Genomic DNA, 20,348 nt, shown 5'->3' with positions numbered 1-20,348 from the left:
CTTGAGAGCTGACTTCTACTCTACCATCGTCGACGAATTTCAAGAAAGGAGGATGAGTATCAATTCGGCAGTGGAAGTATGCTTGCATGATGTGTCTAAGTATTTTACTTGGGTGAAGGTAAGGAATGTACCTTTTGAGGCAGCAGCATACAGCCTACAAGATGTGTTCAGTGGTTATGGGACTGTACATTCGGCGAGCATGGGAGTGTGGAGGGACGGCCCTTACGAGGGGATGCCGGAAGGATCCTTCACACTGAAAATGACCCTGCGGAGGCCGATACCATCATATGTCACATTGCATAGCCATAGAACACAGGTTTTTGTACAATATGCGGGGCAGAGGAAGACGTGCCGTTTATGTGACTCTTATGAGCACATGGTGGCACAATGCCCCAGGAGACAGGGCCCTAGGCGTCAGGAGACAGCTTCTGTGGATACGCCATTAGAAGTCGCGGACGTTATGACGGGTGAAGTGGAAAGCCGAGGTACGGGCTTGTGGAGTGAGGAGGTCGACAGAGCAGAGGTGGTTTTGGAGACGTGTGTTACACTACCAGTGGAAACGGGGGAGGGAATATCGCTGTCAGACAGACCATTAGGTACTACAGATTCAGCTCAGGAAGGGATTTTGGAGGCTGTGCTGAAGGATTTTTTGGAAGAGTCGGAGCATGGTGTGGAAGGTGATGTGAGGTCAGGTGATGTCAAGGTGATGGATGAACAGAAGCGGGGTAAGGAAGACTTGAGTGAGGTACGAAAGGAGAGCAATGTGGTGGTGGAGGTCCATCAAGAAGATGTGGTCGCAGAAGATATGTGTGTAGAGGGCAGCTCCCGCAAGAGATCAGCGGGGGCATCAGACATGGACGAAGTCCTCACATCAGCGCAGAGGCCTGGGAAGAAGATGTGGGCAGCTGTGGTAGCAACGGCAAGCCCGGGAGGAGGGGGGGGGGCAATGGGAAGCTCGGCAGGAAGGGACAGGGAGGGGTTGGAGGGCAGGAACGAGGGATTGATAGAAAAGGAAAGAGACCTATGAAAGGAGGACCAAGTAAGCCTCAGCGGCACAGGGGTAAGCCGCCATTCTTGTAAAATTCAGGTGTGTAACTTTCAATGTAAACGGTCTTAAAACCGAGGTCAAGAGGGTATGGTTAGAGTGGGTTTTGAGGAGATTTAGTATTGATGTCTGTTTTTTGCAGAAACATGACCATAGGTTAGGATGTGAGTTGTTGTTGAAAGGTTATAGGTTGTTTACATGTGATGCTTTGAGGTTGAAAGGAGGTGTGGCTGTGGCGGTAAAGGAGACCAGTCCTTTGCGTATCCTGGGTTGGGAGGAGGGGGGGGTGGGAGGGTTGTCAGGGTGGATGGGTTTTGGGGGGCCAGGAGGGTTAGTTTTGTAGGTGTGTACATGCCAGCAACTAGTAACGCTAGAGTGAAGGTGGATTTTGCACGCGATGTTCTGGTATATCACTTGAGAGGTTTACCTGCTTTTACGGTGATTGGTGGGGATTGGAATTGTGTCATTAGGAATGGTGATGTGGTTCCGAGGGGGGCGGGGTGTGTTTTGGGGGTTCTGCGGGAAGTTTTGCGAGATGTTGGAGTGGTAGATGTGGTGGGAAGTAGGGGATATGGAGTGGAGCACACTTTTATTCGTAGGGGATATGAGGCACGGTTAGATAGGATTTATGTTAGGCAGGGCATAGGTGTGGAGAGGGTGAGGACTATCGATGTGGGTTTTTCTGATCATCGTGCTGTTATAGCAGATTTGAGGGTAGATGGCATAGTGAGAGTTTATGCAGGATACTGGAAATTAAATGTGAGGCTACTTAGGGACGAGGGTGACGCTACAGGTTTTGAAGATTGGTGGGAATCCTTTTGGGAGACTAGGAATATGGAAATGGATTTGCTGGATTGGTGGGAAATGAGGGCTAAAGTTGAAATCGCGAAATTTTTTAAAGTACGGGGAAAGGAGATGGCAAGGTGGAGCTATGGTCTACAAAATTATCTTGAGGGTCAGTTAAATGACTGTTATACAGAGGACCGGGTGGGGAGGAGTGAGGACATGGAACGTTTGAGAAATAGGTTGGCGGAAATTCACAATGCAAAATTTGAGGCAATTCGAGTTAGGGGCGGGGTTGGAGGATGTTTTAAGGGGGGATAGGCCATCGGGTTTTGTTTTAAGGAGGTTTAAGGAACGGCAGGCGAAAACCACCATGGCGTATATTGAGGCAGGTGCGGGGGGGGGGGGTGGCTTTGAGGAGGGTCAAGGCCTATCCACCACGAAAAATATTAGTTTGTATGCAGATTTTTGGTTTAGGGAGAAGTGGAGGAGGGTTGGCGGGGGAGTGGGTGAGGGACGTTTTGGGATGAAGGATTTAATAGGGTATTAAGTGAGCAGGACAGTGACAGACTCGAGGGTAGTATTAGTGTAGAGGAGGTGGAGGAGGCAGTTTTTGGGATGTGCCAGGGTAAAACCCCAGGCATAGACGGAATACCAAACGATTTTTATAGGTATCATTGGGGGAGTGTACGGCATTGTCTGGTGGGGGTTTTGAATTGTATGTTAAGTAGTGGGAGGATGGGGAAATCACAAAGAACGGGTGTCACGGTTTTAGTGCCCAAAAAGAAGGAATGCCGAGTTTTGAATGATTACCATGCGATTACGTTAATGTGCTCGGATTACAAGATTTTTGCTAAGGTTTTGGGCAACAGAATGAGGAAAGTGTTGGGTTTAGTGTTACATAGGGGACAGTTGGGAATTCCGGGAAGAAGGATGAGGGATGGACATGGTTTGATTAGGGATTTTCTAGAGAGATGTACGGGAGGGGGAATACTAGGTTTAGATTGGGTGAATGCTTATGATTGCGTGGACAGAGATTTCTTAGGGGTTTGCTTAGAGAGGTTGGGGTTTCGGGAGGGGGTAGTGAGGTGGGTGAACACCCTGTATGATGGGGCAGAGGTGAGGGTACAGGTCAATGGGAGGTTGGGTGAAAGTGTACCAATGGAGAGAGGTTTGAGGCAGGGCTGTCCGATGTCACAGTTGCTCTTTGCGTGTGTGCAGAATCCTTTTTATGAGTCTGTTGAGAGGGTGATGAACAATCAGGAGATGGAAGGGGGGTGCAAAGGGGGCATCGTTGGGTATGTGGATGATACTACTGTTTTGCTCAGGGGTAAGGAGGAGTTAAGGAGGGTGGGTAGAGTGATTCAGATGTTTGGTATGAATACCGGAATGAGAGTTAATACGGTGAAATCAAGGTTACTAGAGGTCGGTAATTGGATAGGTGGGGGCTTGGGGATGGGGTTAGGATGGACAGTGGTTGACAGAATCAAGGTATGTGGGATATGGTATTTGGCGGAAGAGCAGGCATGCAGAAGGGTAAATTCGGAGTCTGTCACGGGTAAGGTTTTAAGTAGACTAAGAGGTTTAAGTGCGAGGAACTTAGCTTTACATCAGAGGGTAGTGGTGGTAAATTCACTTGTCTATAGCAAGATATGGGGGTGGCAGAGGTTTTTCCCTTAGAGGTACGAGATATTGTGGAAATGCAGAGGAGGGTGCTGAAGTTTGTGTGGGGATTTGGGAGGGCATGGTTAAGTAAGGAGGTAGTTATGACGGATGTTCGGAGAGGGGGTTTAGGTTTGTTGCCTTTAGGACTGAGAGTAATGGCTGTATATATCAAGTGGAGGTATATGAGGGAAGGGGATGTGAGGGGCGCTAAAGTAGGAAGAGTTATGGAGGAGGCACGTAAATGGTGGAGTGGGAAGGAATTGAGGGTTTGTGAAGATATGTTGAGATTTTTATTGACAGTGCAACAGGTGGATAAAATCAAAGTGAAACGGTTGGTGAGGGTAGTGAAAGGTTAAGGAATTATGCAAGGGGTAGCCGTGTATCCAACGTATGATTGGGGGGTTATTTGGAAAGATTTTAGTAAGCTTCGGATACCGGCTAGAGTAAGAGAATTAGTATATAGGTTTATCATGGGGATTCTGGCTTCCAAGGAGGTGTTACGTAGTATGGGGTTTGTGGAAGAGGCTTTTTGTCAGTTTTGTGGTGATGTTGAAATGGCGTTTCATGTGGTCTTCTTTTGTACCTCCTTGGAGGGGGTGAGATCATGGATGGGTGGGGTTATCAGACTGTTGGGGGGGGGTCGTTTGCCGCTTTTAAGGGCTTTACTACTAGATGTAAGGGGAGTGCCTAGGGATGTTGGAAGGGCTATAATGTATATCATAGTGGATTACCTGGACATTTCATGGGGAATGAGGGGATTAAGGGGTGATATGAGGATAAAAGCGTTGGCGGCTAGATTCTATAGGACGAAGTGTAGGAATATGCTGGTTTATGGGGCGTCCTGGGAAAAAAGTTTCCCGGAAGGTTATAGGAACCTCACTGTGGGTTCCCTTGGGCGGGGTCCCTGAGGATGGACAAAGGAGTGGTCTCCTTATGGGGGGGTGTAAAGGGGGGGGGGTTGTTTTTGGTTTTCTCTGGAACTGATGTAGTGTGTAAGAGGAAGGTAGTGAGAATTAGGTATGGATGGTACGCCATGTTTCACGAGAATGTTTGTCATAGTGAGATATAAGTGTGGTTTCCAGGGTTACAATTCTAAGCCTGATGGTTATGTTCACTGGTTTTAAAAATTTCCTTGATAGCCAGGATACCGAGCCCTTAGGATCTCGTTTTTAAGTAATTAGATTGGCACGTTGGTATCAACACAAAATTTTCTGAGATACGTGTCAGTTCTTTTGGGACTGGCAAATTACAGCAGCCTTATCCTTATTACTTCTCTAGTCTTATGTTTAACTTTTATTGTCAGATGAAGGTTCTATGTGAAAAAATTTAAGTGTATGTATAGGTTTTGGGTCTATACCATGTTTTTATGGGGTTAAACCAACAAAGTCTTGTGGACAAGATTTTCGGTTTATATACATATGTGGGAGGTATAATTATGTATAGGGTTTGGTTATAAACCCTTTAATGTGCCGAGGTTTGTTATAAATACTTGTTTTGGATTCTTTTATTATCGTATTTTACATGCATGTTGTTCTGTTTTCTGTATCAACATTATTGTATTAGAGGGTTAACATATTAATAATAGTAAAATACTGTTTCTCTATGGTTATTGTGTAAGGAATCATATGTTCCTTCCGGGTTCCTATTGGTTAGGATCTAATGTACCATAACTTAACCAATAATCTGTACCCTGTCATAGCGGGTATGTTAGGGTTTTGTTTTGTTTTGTAGTTGTTATGGTAGTTTTGGTTAATCTTGTGATGTTGTACATTTGTATGATGTTTTTGTTGTAATAGGACATGTCAGGTATTCATTTTATATTGTTAAACTATGTAAAGTTTCTTTTTGGTGTGTTTTCTTTGGGTACAATGGCTTGGCGGCAACTATTAATGACTGATAAACTTTAGTGAAGTTTGTCTTAGCGTGTATTGTTTTGCTATAACAAGATGTTATAATACTTGTTCCCGCAAGGAATAACCTGGTACTAGTAGCACAAAACAATGTTTTGTATTCCTGTACTTTATTATGCATCCTTTGTACTTTTGTAAGGTTTCTAATAAAAATATAAAAAAAATTAAGAGATACAATGCTTAGTTTGATGAAGAATTAGGTTGCATTTTTACTATTGTTAACTTATATACATGTATTTAGTTTAGGACAGTTTAAGCTTCGGCATCAGATATAGTATTGGTTATAGTTGTTATAATGTTAACAATGTAATGGTAATTAGGTATTGTTTCCAATATCCGATGTCAGGATTTTCATTCAGTGCAATATATTTGTTTGAATTTCTTATGGCTCATGTTTGTATATGGTTTTAAATAAAATAAAAAAAAAATCCTGTTTTAACGTCTGCTCTGGCTGCAGGTCGCTGGGATGGAAAAGTCACTGTGATTTTTGCATTAACAGACCCTAAATTTCAGCACCCATATCCAGCATATAACAAAAAAGTATCCAAAACGGTGGGGATCCTCTCCAAGATACGATACTGCGTGCCGCAAACTGCCCTTCTCACACTATACCATTCACTTATATATCCATACCTCACCTATGCTATCTGTGCTTGGGGTTCAACTGCAGCAACACACCTAAAGCCAATAATAACCCAACAAAAAGCCGCAGTAAGAATAATCACTAAATCCCATCCCTGGCAACACACCCCCCCACTCTTCATAGATCTAAACTAACTCCCTGTTCAGAACATCCACACTTACTACTGTGCAGTCTATATCTAGAGGACCTTAAATTCCAATATTAACCTTGACCTAAAACGCTTTCTTGATAGTTGTGACAGGATCCACAGGCATAACACCAGACACAAACATCTCTATGACATTCCCCGTGTTCGACTAAACCTTTACAAAAATTCAATGCATTTTAAAGGACCTAAAATCTGGAACACCCTACCTGAAAACTCTAGAACTGCAGACACACTCATCACTTTCAAAACTACAGTTAGAAAACATCTTATCTCCCTGATCCACCCTGACAACTAACTACATGATAACCACATGGTGGTTCAAAATTACACTCACTCACCCACTGACTGTAAACCCAGAAATACTAATCTTAATCTTAAAATAATAAATCCTAACTAGTCATAAGTTTGCCTATGATACTCCAATATAGACACCTTGTATTGTGCCAAAACAAAAGCATTTACATTGCTAAACTCACAAATTATGATGTAGTCACTTAGCCTTAACACCATAATCTGTAAGGATTTAATGTTAAGAATTAATCTAAGTCTGCTCGAAATGCCTAGCCATGCTAGGTGTCCTAGTGGCTCACTCTGTAATTAGTATTTTATAACATGTAAACCACAAAATACACAAAACCTGTAAACCCCACAATGTAACCATTATAGAGAATACACTTGAAATGAATTGAATTGAATTGAATTACGAACTGACGCCTCTAGAGTGGAAGAAGGAAGCGGCCACATTGACTCGTCCGCTCCTCCATACATAGCAGCATGTGTGTAGATTACCTAGGATAACCCAAACACCTCTTCTTAATCCTCACAATTAAAGACCTTGGAAGAAGCCTGTCTACACCATCTTTCTCCTGGTAAGATGCTTGTCTCCACCATCTTTCTCCTGGTAAGATGACTGTCTGCACCATCTTTCTCCTGGTAAGATGCTTGTCTGCACCATCTTTCTCCTGGTTAGATGCATGTCTGCACCATCTTTCTCCTGGTAAGATGACTGTCTGCACCATCCTTCTCCTGGTAAGATGCTTGTCTGCACCATCTTTCTCCTGGTTAGATGCATGTCTGCACCATCTTTCTCCTGGTTAGATGCATGTCTGCACCATCTTTCTCCTGGTAAGATGACTGTCTGCACCATCCTTCTCCTGGTAAGATGCCTGTCTGCACCATCTTTCTATGGTAAGATGCTTGTCTGCACCATCTTTCTCCTGGTAAGATGCATGTCTGCACCATCTTTCTCCTGGTAAGATGACTGTCTGCACCATCCTTCTCCTGGTAAGATGCCTGTCTGCACCATCTTTCTATGGTAAGATGCTTGTCTGCACCATCTTTCTCCTGGTAAGATGACTGTCTGCACCACCTTTCTCCTGGTAAGATGCTTGTCTGCACCATCTTTCTCCTGGTAAGATGACTGTCTGCACCATCTTTCTCCAGGTAAGATGACTGTCTGCACCATCTTTCTCCTGGTAAGATGGTCTGCACCATCTTTCTCCTGGTAAGATGACTGTCTTCACCATCTTTCTCCTGGTAAAATGACTGTCTGCACCATCTTTCTCCTGGTAAGATGACTGTCTGCACCATCTTTCTCCTGGTAATATGACTGTCTGCACCATCTTTTTCCTGGTAAGATGCCTGTCTGCACCATCTTTCTCCTGGTAAGATGCTTGTCTGCACCATCTTTCTCCTGGTAAGATGACTGTCTGCACCATCTTTCTCCTGGTAAGATGCTTGTCTGCACCATCTTTCTCCTGGTAAGATGCTTGTCTGCACCATCTTTCTCCTGGTAAGATGACTGTCTGCACCATCTCTCTCCTGGTAAGATGCTTGTCTGCACGAACTTCCTCCTGGTAAGATGACTGTCTGCACCATCTTTCTCCTGGTAAGATGCTTGTCTGCACCATCTTTCTCCTGGTAAGATGCTTGTCTGCACCATCTTTCTCCTGGGAAGATGCCTGTCTGCACCATATTTCTCCTGGTAAGATGACTGTCTGCACCATCTTTCTCCTGGTAAGATGACTGTCTGCACCATCTTTCTCCTGGGAAGATGCTTGTCTGCATCAACTTTCTCCTGGTAAGATGCTTGTCTGCACCATCTTTCTCCTGGTAAGATGGTTGTCTGCACGATCTTTCTCCTGGTGAGATGCTTGTCTGCACCATCTTTCCCCTGGTATGATGCTTGTCTGCACCATCTTTCTCCTGGTAAGATGCCTGTCTCACCATCTTTCTCCTGGTAAGATGCTTGTCTGCACCATCTTTCTTCTGGTAAGATGCTTGTCTGCACCATCTTTCTCCTGGTAAAATGCTTGTCTGCACCATCTTTCTCCTGGTAATATGCTTGTTGTTGCAACCCCTGAATGGTTGCAATGATTATTATGTATATATATAATTATTACTTTTTCATTTAATTTTATATTGCTTATATTTGCGATAATAGCTAAATCGTAAATGTATTGCTTTATATTGTTATTTGACGTAGTTATGTTGTTAGGTAGGATGTAACATATTATGTGTTCAGTTCAAGTTTTGATTGTCTAACTACTGTATTTATCGCTCCTTGCTCGTTACTCTGCCGGCTTCTGTTTGTGCTGCAGTTGTCCACGGAGCTATCACGTGATCGAGGGAGGGTGTCCTCACCTCGCTTGAAGTATTCAGTCTGCTCTAGACTCGCTTGGTGGTTGGACAGATTGTCTGTCTCATTATTCTTGTTAGTTCTGTAGAACTCTGTTCACAGAACTTTGTATAGACTTAGTGATTTTCGCCGTTGTACTGAGGTTGTGTCACCTAGACACTCGAAACATCTCAGGTCCTGAGCTATAGCTTCTGACTTAATTTGTACTGGTTTCTGTGTATTATCACAGTCGGGGATTTTCTTATGCTGAACTTAGATTCAGTAGTTATGGGAGTTTTTTAACTTTTGTGGAGGATCTGCAGATGGTCCCTACTTAGTGTCGTTATATTATCTCCTTGTTCCTGATTCTGTGTCGCAGTTGCTTGTTGTATTGCTATTGGGCTTAGCATTCTTTTTGTTGTTCAAGCAGACTGTTCTGGTTGCCAGTCGGTCAAGAAGTTAGTTTATTAGAGGACTTTGTCAGTCACTTGTTTAAGTCTAGTCGAGTCCTGAGACATAGCGAACTACTTAGAGCACTTACACACATACACACAAACTTGTACATATTTGTTATATCTTATTAAATGTTAAATGTACCAGATGGTACTTAAGAATTATAAATGTGATATGTGCTTTCAACACAATAATACTGTAAATGAGAGAAGTGATATTATTTTGATTGTGATTAATTTAATTTAATTTAATTTGATAATATACCTCTAGACTTAATAAATTTATTAAATTTTAATTTCTCTAGTTAGTAGCCTACCAGTTGTAATCCTGAAGCACTATTGAATCATACTGATTTCTAATGGATAATTGGACAAGGATACTGACTACTTGTTACGAAAACCCAGTAACAGGCTGGATGCTAGAAGGGCAGTCCTTTCTAGTATTCACTGGAGATCTCTAAGCTTTTAGAATCGCGTTTTTTGTAACAAATGGGGGCCTGTCCGGGATGCTCTTGATCCAAGGTGTTGGAAAAATTGTCCAGTTTGACATAGTAGTAACTCTATGATCAAACACTTTGAGTACTTTCCTAATCTGAAGACTTTGAGTTTAGTCTTGTACAACATACCAGGTGGATGTATGTACCTGACTGAGTCTCTTGATCCAAGGAGATGGAAATACTATTTATGAGTTCTAACTCTAAGACAACCAACATTAAAATTCCTATCAGGATTATAGTTTCCAATAATCACTCTCTCGTAGTACAATTATTTTCGTGATGTATGCTAAAGTGAAACAGTTAATTGATACTCTGACTTTGTCTGAGTTAAGTACATTAAAACTTCAGACGTGTTGGCGAGTAGCCAAATATCTCGGTGTGACGTATAACAGGAATTACACCGCAGAAACTGTCAGAGCGATAATTAAAGATATATTGTTTCCTGCTCATACAGAGATGTCTGATTATGATTCAGATTCAGAAAGCCTAGTGTCACAGTTAGGAAGTATGACTCTATTTGATTACTTAGAAGAAAGAGCAACTATGGCAGAAGTGTATGAGCCTAGTGAACCTCCGCTCACACCTTCCCACCTCACTGACACAATAGTAGAGTGTAGCTGGTTGGTTGACGCAGCCACAAACTAGTACATTGTATGTTACACCTATATCTACTTATCCTAGACCAGATCTAGACTCTCTAGAGACGGCTGGACAAAGTGTCCGACCTAAGGACCGTCCAGACCACGTTAGATTCCTTACTCCTCCATTACCTACTGGTCCTATCTCTCAGGAACAGTTTGAGAGGTTGGAACGCCTCATTATGTTGCAGACTGCACAAATAGAGGTACATAGGAAATTGAACGAAGAAGATTTCCAAAGAGAAAATGTTCGTCTGGGAAGACAACAGACTGAGAGATCACAGGACACATTTAATGTGCAGAAAGCTGCATCCATGGTTCCTAAGTTTTTTGAGAGTGACTTAGACACCTATTTTGATGTGCTTGAGAACCAGGCACGTGCTATGAACTGGCCACGTAAGCACTGGGCAACATTGTTGCATACAGCTTTGACAGGAAGAGCTCAAACTTGTACTGCTGCTTTACCATTTGCCAAGTACATTAGTTATGACGCTGTCAAACAAACTATTCTAGAGACATATAACTTGTTACCTGTAAGTTATCAAAGAGCATTTCGTACGTTACAACGACGACAAGATCAAACTTGTGTAGAATTTGCTCGTGAGAAAAAAGTTGCTTTTGAGAGATGGTCTAGAGCTGCCAAGAGTAACAACTACAACAGCCTTGTTCAGTTGTTACTACATGAAGAGTTTAACAACTGTATGTCTCCTGACATACAAGAATATCTGATCGATCATACTACCTCGGATATTCTGGAAACTGCAGCATTAGCAGACAATTACGAGATTTCTCACAAACTTGTACGTACTAAAAAACAGAAAAACAAGGTAACTAAAAATTTTCCTAGAAGTTGGCAACCTAAATCAGCTGCTCATTGCCGGCCTGATGTACCTGCTACTGTAACTTCTCGTACCTTTACCAGGAAAACTCACAATCCTGAATCTGTCTCTGTGGGTAGACAGAAATCTGATATCGAGAAGAAGAAAGTTAAATGTACCTATTGTAACAGGAAAGGACATGCTAGAGAGTATTGCTATAAGTTAGAAAAATATACGAGAAACAGTCGTGCGGCTGGCACCCCCACTCAAGTTGTATCCTCTTCCGAGCAACAAAGGCACCAAAATCCTAGTAATACCTCTGCTCCTACTGTTTTAGATAATGTTACTCAGGATAGATGACTAGCGTCAGAAATTGTATCTGACGAAAAGATTCGTTCAGCGATGAGTCCTTACTTTTCAAGAGGTAGAATAGGATTTGACGAATCACATCTAACTGAGATAATTACTTTCAGAGACACTGGCAGTTATCTCACGTTATTAAGAGAAGATGTACTGCCCATAACTGACGATACCTATTGCAAGATAGATGTATTGTTAGAAGCCTATGGAGGGTCTGTTATAAAAGTACCTCTGCACAAAGTTTATATTGAAACAAGCTATTATACTGGTTATATTTCAGTGGGTATATCCAGTGATGTATTTCCCATCAGGTCAGTGGACTTGTTGATAGGGAACGATATCCTTCATACTGGTATATGTAAAGAACCACTTGTGATTGATAATAACACTGATGATAATTATGCCATTGAAGCTTGTAGAGAGAAGCCTATTTTATTTCCTCTCAGCGCAATTACTAGAGCTATGTCAAAGATACAACAACCATCCTTGTCTCCTGTTGAGTTAGTTGATGACAATGATTTGGGGTTTAATATGTTGTTTAGTGATGCTCTGCGCCCCAGATCATTAACACTGACTCCCCCCGGTCATCAACCTAGTCAGGACACAACTGACGTTAAATTTCTAACTCATGATGATTTAATCAAGGATCAGTTTGTTGATCAGTCATTGGAAAGACTGAGAGATATAGCAGTTACTGAGAGTGAAGCAAAGGATCTCGATAATTGTTACTATTATAGTAACGGTGTACTGATGGAGAAAAATACATGTAAGTTGTCAGCTGATAGTGTTTCCAACACAGTCAAGCATCTCGTTGTGTTACCAGTTACATTTCGTGAACAAGCCATTGATTTTGCTCACAATAGTCCCATAGGAGGACATTTGGGTGTCAAGAAGACACTCGGTAAACTGGCAAAACATTTTACTTGGCCAAAGATGAAGGAAACAGTAGCTGATCATGTGCGACGTTGCCACGTGTGTCAAGTGACAGGCAAGCCAGCGCACACACCTCCACCTGCACCTCTCATTCCTATCACCGTGGATGGTGAACCTTTCTCACGTCTTATTATAGACTGTGTTGGTCCTTTGCCTAGAACCAAACTAGGAAACCAATACTTATTTACTATTATGGACGCTGCAACACGCTATCCCGAAGCTATTCCTATGAGAAAAATTAATGCTCGTGCTATTGTGAGAGCGCTGATGAAATTTTTCTCCCAGGTTGGATTGCCACGAGAGATACAATTACTAGACGATTTTCTTAGTAACCTTGGAATTGATAAAACTGGTGATATTAAAAACATGATTTTGCATTTCCCTGAATTGTTTGGTGATGTTCCTAAACGTTGTACTCTGGGTGTACATGACGTTGATGTGCAGGGAGCATCACCCATTAAGCAATCACCATATAGAATGAGTCCAACGAAGCATAAAGCATTGAGAGAAGAGGTTGATTTTCTGTTATCTCACGGACTTATTGAACGCAGTAAAAGTCCATGGGCATCTCCCTGTATTTTAGTGCCTAAACCTGACGGTAGTTTCAGGATGTGCACTGATTACAGGAAAGTGAACTCTGTCACCTTGCCTGATGGTTATCCTCTACCTCGCATTGACGACCTTATTGACCGTGTGTCAGGAGCCCAGTTTGTCAGCCGTTTAGATCTCTTACGAGGCTATTATCAAGTCCCGCTTACTGAACGTGCTCAAGAAATATCTGCTTTTACTGTTCAAGATGGATTGTTTAACTACCTCGTCACCCCCTTCGGCCTATGTAACGAGGCTTCTTCATTCCAACGTATAATGAACGAGTTGACCCACAACTTAGAAGGAGTAGAAGCCTACCTTGACGACTTAGTGGTGTACAGTGACGAGTGGGAACAGCACTTGACGCGTCTCAGAGCATTGTTTGAGAGACTGGCGCACTACAACTTCACTGTTAACTTAGCTAAATGTAGTTTTGGTCAAGCCAAGATTACCTTACCTATCTAGGCTTTTGTATCGGCCAAGGTGAGGTTGCTCCTATTGAGGCTAAGGTTCGTGCAATTTCTGAATTTCCAGTGCCACAGGATAGGGAGTACAGAGATTCCTGGGTATGGCAGGATATTATCGCAGGTTCTGTCCAAACTTTTCTCAGATTGCAGCTCCTCTCACTATGAGCTCTAGTAGTAAAGTTCAGTTCACCTGGACTAGAGATTGTTCAGACTCGTTCAAAAGGTTGAAACGTTTGCTCTCCTCTGCTTCTGTGTTGAAAAGTCCTAATTTCAAGCTTCCCTTCTTTTTACATATAGATGCGAGTGGCTATGCAGTGGGTGCTGTGCTGCTCCAACAGTCAACATCCACTGATATTCTCCATCCTATATGTTACTATTCATCTAAGCTTAAACGACACCAGAAAAATTATGCCACTGTTGAGAAAGAGGCTCTAGCTCTTGTGGTGTCCTTGGAACATTTTGACGTGTATTTGGGCACTTCCCCATTTAAAATTAACGTTTTTTCAGACCACAATCCCCTCACTTATATTAACACTATGAAGAGTAAGAATGCTAGGATCATGAGGTGGGCTCTCAGAATCCAACCTTATTCTATTAGTATAAAACACATAAGTGGTCATTGTAATGTAATTGCTGACACTCTGTCACGTCCTTAATAATTATCAGTTACATTAAATTAACGTAATTTTATGCCCAAATACCTTTTGTTACTTGCTATGTCAAATTCAGTAAAGTAACGTAATCCCTCCAGCCCATATTAACTATATATACTCATGTCTAATTATTATATTTATATATTCACAGTATTGTTGTGTATGAGGAGGAGACATAAGCTGAGTGTTGAGTGGGTAGCGTCGTGCGGGTGAGGTACTGCGTGACGCAACACTGTCCTGCCGCAGACCCTCCCCCTTCGCTACACACCTTAAGCTGTTTCATACTCAGATGTCCATACTGCATAGCATTCCACAACCACTACTTAAGAGTGGAATGCTGTCTCCTCTACTATGATCGAGCCTCATCGTGCCCTGCTCATCTACGCTATCCTGTCTCTACACTGATGTACATAACCACGAGTATGCAGAGATACGATACTGTGTACTGCCCTAGTACTAGGGGCATATCCTAGTGACAGAAGCTGTGAAATGATAGAAGTGCTTGGCACGAGAGTGACTCTAATATATATATTATATTGTTAGTAATGTAACCTGAGTAATCAGTAATGTGAAAGACATTAATGCAACTCCTAGTGCGACCGTCTGTCGTGTTGGGGGGGGGGGTGTTGCAACCCCTGAATGGTTGCAATGATTATTATGTATATATATAATTATTACTTTTTCATTTAATTTCATATTGCTTATATTTGCGATAATAGCTAAATCGTAAATGTATTGCTTTATATTGTTATTTGACGTAGTTATGTTGTTAGATAGGATGTAACATATTATGTGCTCAGTTCAAGTCATGATTGTCTAACTACTGTAATTATCGCTCCTTGCTCATTACTCTGCCGGCTTCTGTTTGTGCTGCAGTTGTCCACGGAGCTATCACGTGATCGAGGAGGGGTGTCCTCACCTCGCTTGAAGTATTCAGTCTGCTCTAGACTCGCTTGGTGGTTGGACAGATTGTCTGTCTCATTATTCTTGTTAGTTCTGTAGAACTCTGTTCACAGAACCTTGTATAGACTTAGTGATTTTCGACGTTGTACTGAGGTTGTGTCACCTAGACACTCGAAACATCTCAGGTCCTGAGCTGTTGCTTCTGACTTAATTTGTACTGGTTTCTGTGTATTATCACAGTCGGGGATTTTCTTATGCTGAACTTAGATTCAGTAGTATGGGAGTTTTGTAACTTTTGTGGAGGATCTGCAGATGGTCCCTACTTAGTGTCGTTATATTATCTCCTTGTTCCTGATTCTGTGTCGCAGTTGCTTGTTGTATTGCTATTGGGCTTAGCATTCTTTTTGTTGTTCAAGCAGACTGTTCTGGTTGCCAGTCGGTCAAGAAGTCAGTTCATTAGAGGACTTTGTCAGTCACTTGTTTAAGTCTAGTCGAGTCGTGAGACATAGCGAACTACTTAGAGGACTTACACACATATACACAAACTTGTACATATTTGTAATATCTTATTAAATGTTAAATGTACCAGACGGTACTTAAGAATGATAATGTGATATGTGCTTTCAACACAATAATACTGTAAACGAGAGAAGTGATATTATTTTGATTATTGTGATTAATTTAATTTAATTTAATTTGATAATATACCTCTAGACTTAATAAATTTATTAAATTTTAATTTCTCTAGTTAGTAGCCTACCAGTTGTAATCCTGAAGCACTATTGAATCATACTGATTTCTAATGGATAACTGGACAAGGATACTGACTACTTGTTACGAAAACCCAGTAACAGGCTGGATGCTAGAAGGGCAGTCCTTTCTAGTATTCACTGGAGATCTCTAAGCTTTTAGAATCGCGTTTTTTTGTAACACTTGTCTGCACCATCTTTCTCCTGGTAAGATGCCTGCCTGCACCATCTTTCTCCTGGTAAGATGTCTGTCTGCACCATCTTTCTCCTGGTAAGATGCCTGTCTGCACCATCTTTCTCCTGGTAAGATGCTTGTCTGCACCATCTTTCTCTTGGTAAGATTACTGTCTGCACCATCTTTATCCTGGTAAGATGCCTGTCTGCACCATCTTTCTCCTGGTAAGATGCCTGTCTGCACCATCTTTCTCCTGGTAAGATGCCTGTCTGCACCATCTTTCTCCTGGTAAGATGCTTGTCTGCACCATCTTTCTCCTGGTAAGATGCTTGTCTGCACCATCTTTCTCCTGGTAAGATGACTGTCTGCACCATCTTTCTCCAGGGAAGATGCCTGTCTGCACCATCTTTCTCCTGGTAAGATGCCTGTCTGCACCATCTTTCTCCTGGTAAGATGCTTGTCTGCACCATCTTTCTCCTGGTAAGATGCCTGCCTGCACCATCTTTCTCCTGATAAGATGCCTGTCTGCACCATCTTTCTCCTGGTAAGATGCCTGTCTGCACCATCTTTCTCCTGGTAAGATGCCTGTCTGCACTATCTTTCTCCTGGTAAGATGCCTGTCTGCACCATCTTTCTCCTGGTAAGATGCTTGTCTGCACCATCTTTCTCTTGGTAAGATGCTTGTCTGCACCATCTTTCTCCTGGTAAGATGCCTGCCTGCACCATCTTTCTCCTGGGAAGATGCCAGTCTGCACCATCTTTCTCCTGGTAAGATGACTGTCTGCATCATCTTTCTCCTGGGAAGATACCTGTCTGCACCATCTTTCTCCTGGTAAGATGCTTGTCTGCACCATCTTTCTCCTGGTAAGATGCTTGTCTGCACCATCTTTCTCCTGGTAAGATGCTTGTCTGCACCATCTTTCTGCTGGTAAGATGCTTGTCTGCACCATCTTTCTCCTTGTAAGATGCTTGTCTGCACCATCTTTCTCCTGGTAAGATGCCTGTCTGCACCATCCTTCTCCTGGTAAGATGCTTGTCTGCACCATCTTTCTCCTGGTAAGATGCCTGTCTGCACCATCCTTTTCCTGGTAAGATGCCTGTCTGCACCATCTTTATCCTGGTAAGATGCCTGTCTGCACCATCTTTCTCCTGGTAAGATGCTTGTCTGCACCATCTTTCTCCTGGTAAGATAGTTGTCTGCGCCTTCTCCTGGTAAGATGCTTGTCTGCACCATCTTTCTCCTGGTAAGATGCCTGTCTGCACCATCTTTCTCCTTGTAAGATGCCTGTCTGCACCATCTTTCTCCTGGTAAGATGCCTGTTTGCACCATCTTCCTCCTGGTAAGATGCCTGCCTGCACCATCTTTCTCCTGGTAAGATGCCTGTCTGCACCATCTTTCTCCTGGTAAGATGCTTGTCTGAACCATCATTCTCCTGGTAAGATGACTGTCTGCACCATCTTTCTCCTGGTAAGATGCTTGTCTGCACCATCTTTCTCCTGGTAAGATGCCTGTCTGCACCATCTTTCTCCTGGGAAGATGCCTGTCTGCACCATCTTTCTCCTGGTAAGATGCTTGTCTGCATCATCTTTCTCCTGGTAAGATGACTGTCTGCACCATCTTTCTCTTGATAAGATGCTTGTCTGCACCATCTTTCTCCTGGTAAGATGACTGTCTGCACCATCTTTCTCCTGGTAAGATGCTTGTCTAAACCATCTTTCTCCTGGTAAGATGCCTGTCTGCACCATCTTTCTCCTGGGAAGATGTCTGTCGGCACCATCTTTCTCCTGGTAAGATGCTTGTCTGCACCATCTTTCTGCTGGTAAGATGCTTGTCTGCACCATCTTTCTCCTGTTAAGATGCTTTTCTGCACCATCTTTCTCCTGTTAAGATGCTTTTCTGCACCATCTTTCTCATGTTAAGATGCTTTTCTGCACCATCTTTCTCCTGGTAAGATGCCTGTCTGCACCATCTTTCTCTGGAAAACTTCATGTACCAACACGTAAGGGACACTACAAGAGAGAGAGGAGAGGATGAACCAGCAAGACTGGACTTAGTATTCACCTTGAGTAGTGCAGATATTGAGGACATCACATATGAAAGACCCCTTGGGGCCAGCGATCATGTGGTTTTGAGCTTCGAATACACAGTAGAGCTACAAGTGGAGGGGGAAGCAGGAAGGCCAGGACGAATGAAACCAAACTACAGGAAAGGGGACTACACAGGAATGAGGAACTTCCTGAATGAGGTTCAGTGGGACAGAGAACTGGCAGGGAAACCAGTTAATGAGATGATGGAATATGTAGTCACAATGTGCAAGGAGGCTGAGGAGAGGTTTGTACCCAAGGGTAACATGAATAATGAAAAAGCCATGATGAGCCCATGGTTCACTCAAAGATGCAAGGAGGCAAAAACCAAGTGTGCTAGGGAATGGAAGAAATATAGAAGGCAAAGGACCCAGGAGAATAAGGAGAGCAGTCGTAGAGCCAGAAACGAATATGCACAGATAAGAAGGGAGGCCCAACGTCAATATGAAAACGACATAGCAGCAAAAGCCAAATCTGACCCGAAACTGTTATACAGCCACATCAGGAAGAAAACAACCGTCAAAGACCAGGTAATCAGGCTAAGGAAGGAAGGAGGAGAGACAACAAGAAATGACAGTGAAGTATGTGAGGAACTCAACAAGAGATTCAAAGAAGTGTTCACAGAGGAGACAGAAGGGGCTCCAGAAAGACGGAGAGGTGGGGTACACCACCATGTGCTGGACACAGTACACACAACCGAGGAAGAAGTGAAGAGGCTTCTGAGTGAGCTAGATACCTCAAAGGCAATGGGGCCAGATAACATCTCTCCATGGGTCCTGAGAGAGGGAGCAGAGGCGCTATGTGTACCCCTAACAACAATATTCAATACATCTATCGAAACAGGGAGATTGCCTGAGGCATGGAAGACAGCAAATGTGGTACCAATCTTTAAAAAAGGAGACAGACATGAAGCACTAAACTACAGACCAGTGTCACTGACATGTATAGCATGCAAAATCATGGAAAAGATTGTCAGGAGAAGAATGGTGGAACATCTAGAAAGGAATGATCTCATCACCAGCAGACAACATGGTTTCAGAGACGGGAAATTCTGTGTCACAAACCTACTGGAGTTCTATGACATGGTGACAGCAGTAAGAGAAGAGAGAGAGGGGTGGGTGGATTGCATTTTCTTAGACTGCAAGAAGGCGTTTGACACAGTACCACACAAGAGATTAGTGCAAAAACTGGAGGACCAAGCAGGAATAACAGGGAAGGCACTGCAATGGATCAGGGAATACTTGTCAGGAAGACAGCAGAGAGTAATGGTACGAGGCGAGGTGTCAGAGTGGGCACCTGTGACCAGTGGGGTCCCACAGGGGTCAGTCCTAGGACCAGTGCTGTTTCTGGTATTTGTGAACGACATGACGGAAGGAATAAACTCCGAGGTGTCACTGTTTGCAGATGATGTGAAGTTGATGAGAAGAGTTCATTCGATCGAAGACCAGGCAGAAATACAAAGGGATCTGGACAGGCTGCAGACCTGGTCCAGCAACTGGCTCCTGGAGTTCAATCCCACCAAGTGCAAAGTCATGAGGATTGAGGAAGGGCAAAGAAGACCGCAGATGGAGTACAGTCTAGGGGGTCAGAGACTACAAACATCACTCAAGGAAAAAGATCTTGGGGTGAGTATAACACCAGGCACATCTCCTGAAGCGCACATCAACCAAATAACTGCTGCAGCATATGGGCGCCTAGCAAACCTCAGAACAGCATTCCGACATCTTAATAAGGAATCGTTCAGGACCCTGTACACCGTGTACGTTAGGCCCATATTGGAGTATGCGGCACCAGTTTGGAACCCACACCTAGCCAAGCATGTAAAGAAACTAGAGAAAGTGCAAAGGTTTGCAACAAGACTAGTCCCAGAGCTAAGAGGTATGTCCTACGAGGAGAGGTTAAGGGAAATCAACCTGACGACACTGGAGGACAGGAGAGATAGGGGGGACATGATAACGACTTACAAAATACTGAGAGGAATTGACAAGGTGGACAAAGACAGGATGTTCCAGAGATTGGACACAGTAACAAGGGGACACAGTTGGAAGCTGAAGACACAGATGAATCAAAGGGATGTTAGGAAGTATTTCTTCAGCCACAGAGTAGTCAGTAAGTGGAATAGTTTGGGAAGCGATGTAGTGGAGTCAGGATCCATACATAGCTTTAAGCAGAGGTATGATAACGCTCATGGTTCAGGGAGAGTGACCTAGTAGCGACCA

This window comes from Cherax quadricarinatus, chromosome 2, assembly GCF_038502225.1.
Source record: "Cherax quadricarinatus isolate ZL_2023a chromosome 2, ASM3850222v1, whole genome shotgun sequence".
Classification (NCBI taxonomy): domain Eukaryota; kingdom Metazoa; phylum Arthropoda; class Malacostraca; order Decapoda; family Parastacidae; genus Cherax; species Cherax quadricarinatus.
This window is presented reverse-complemented; position numbering follows the sequence as displayed.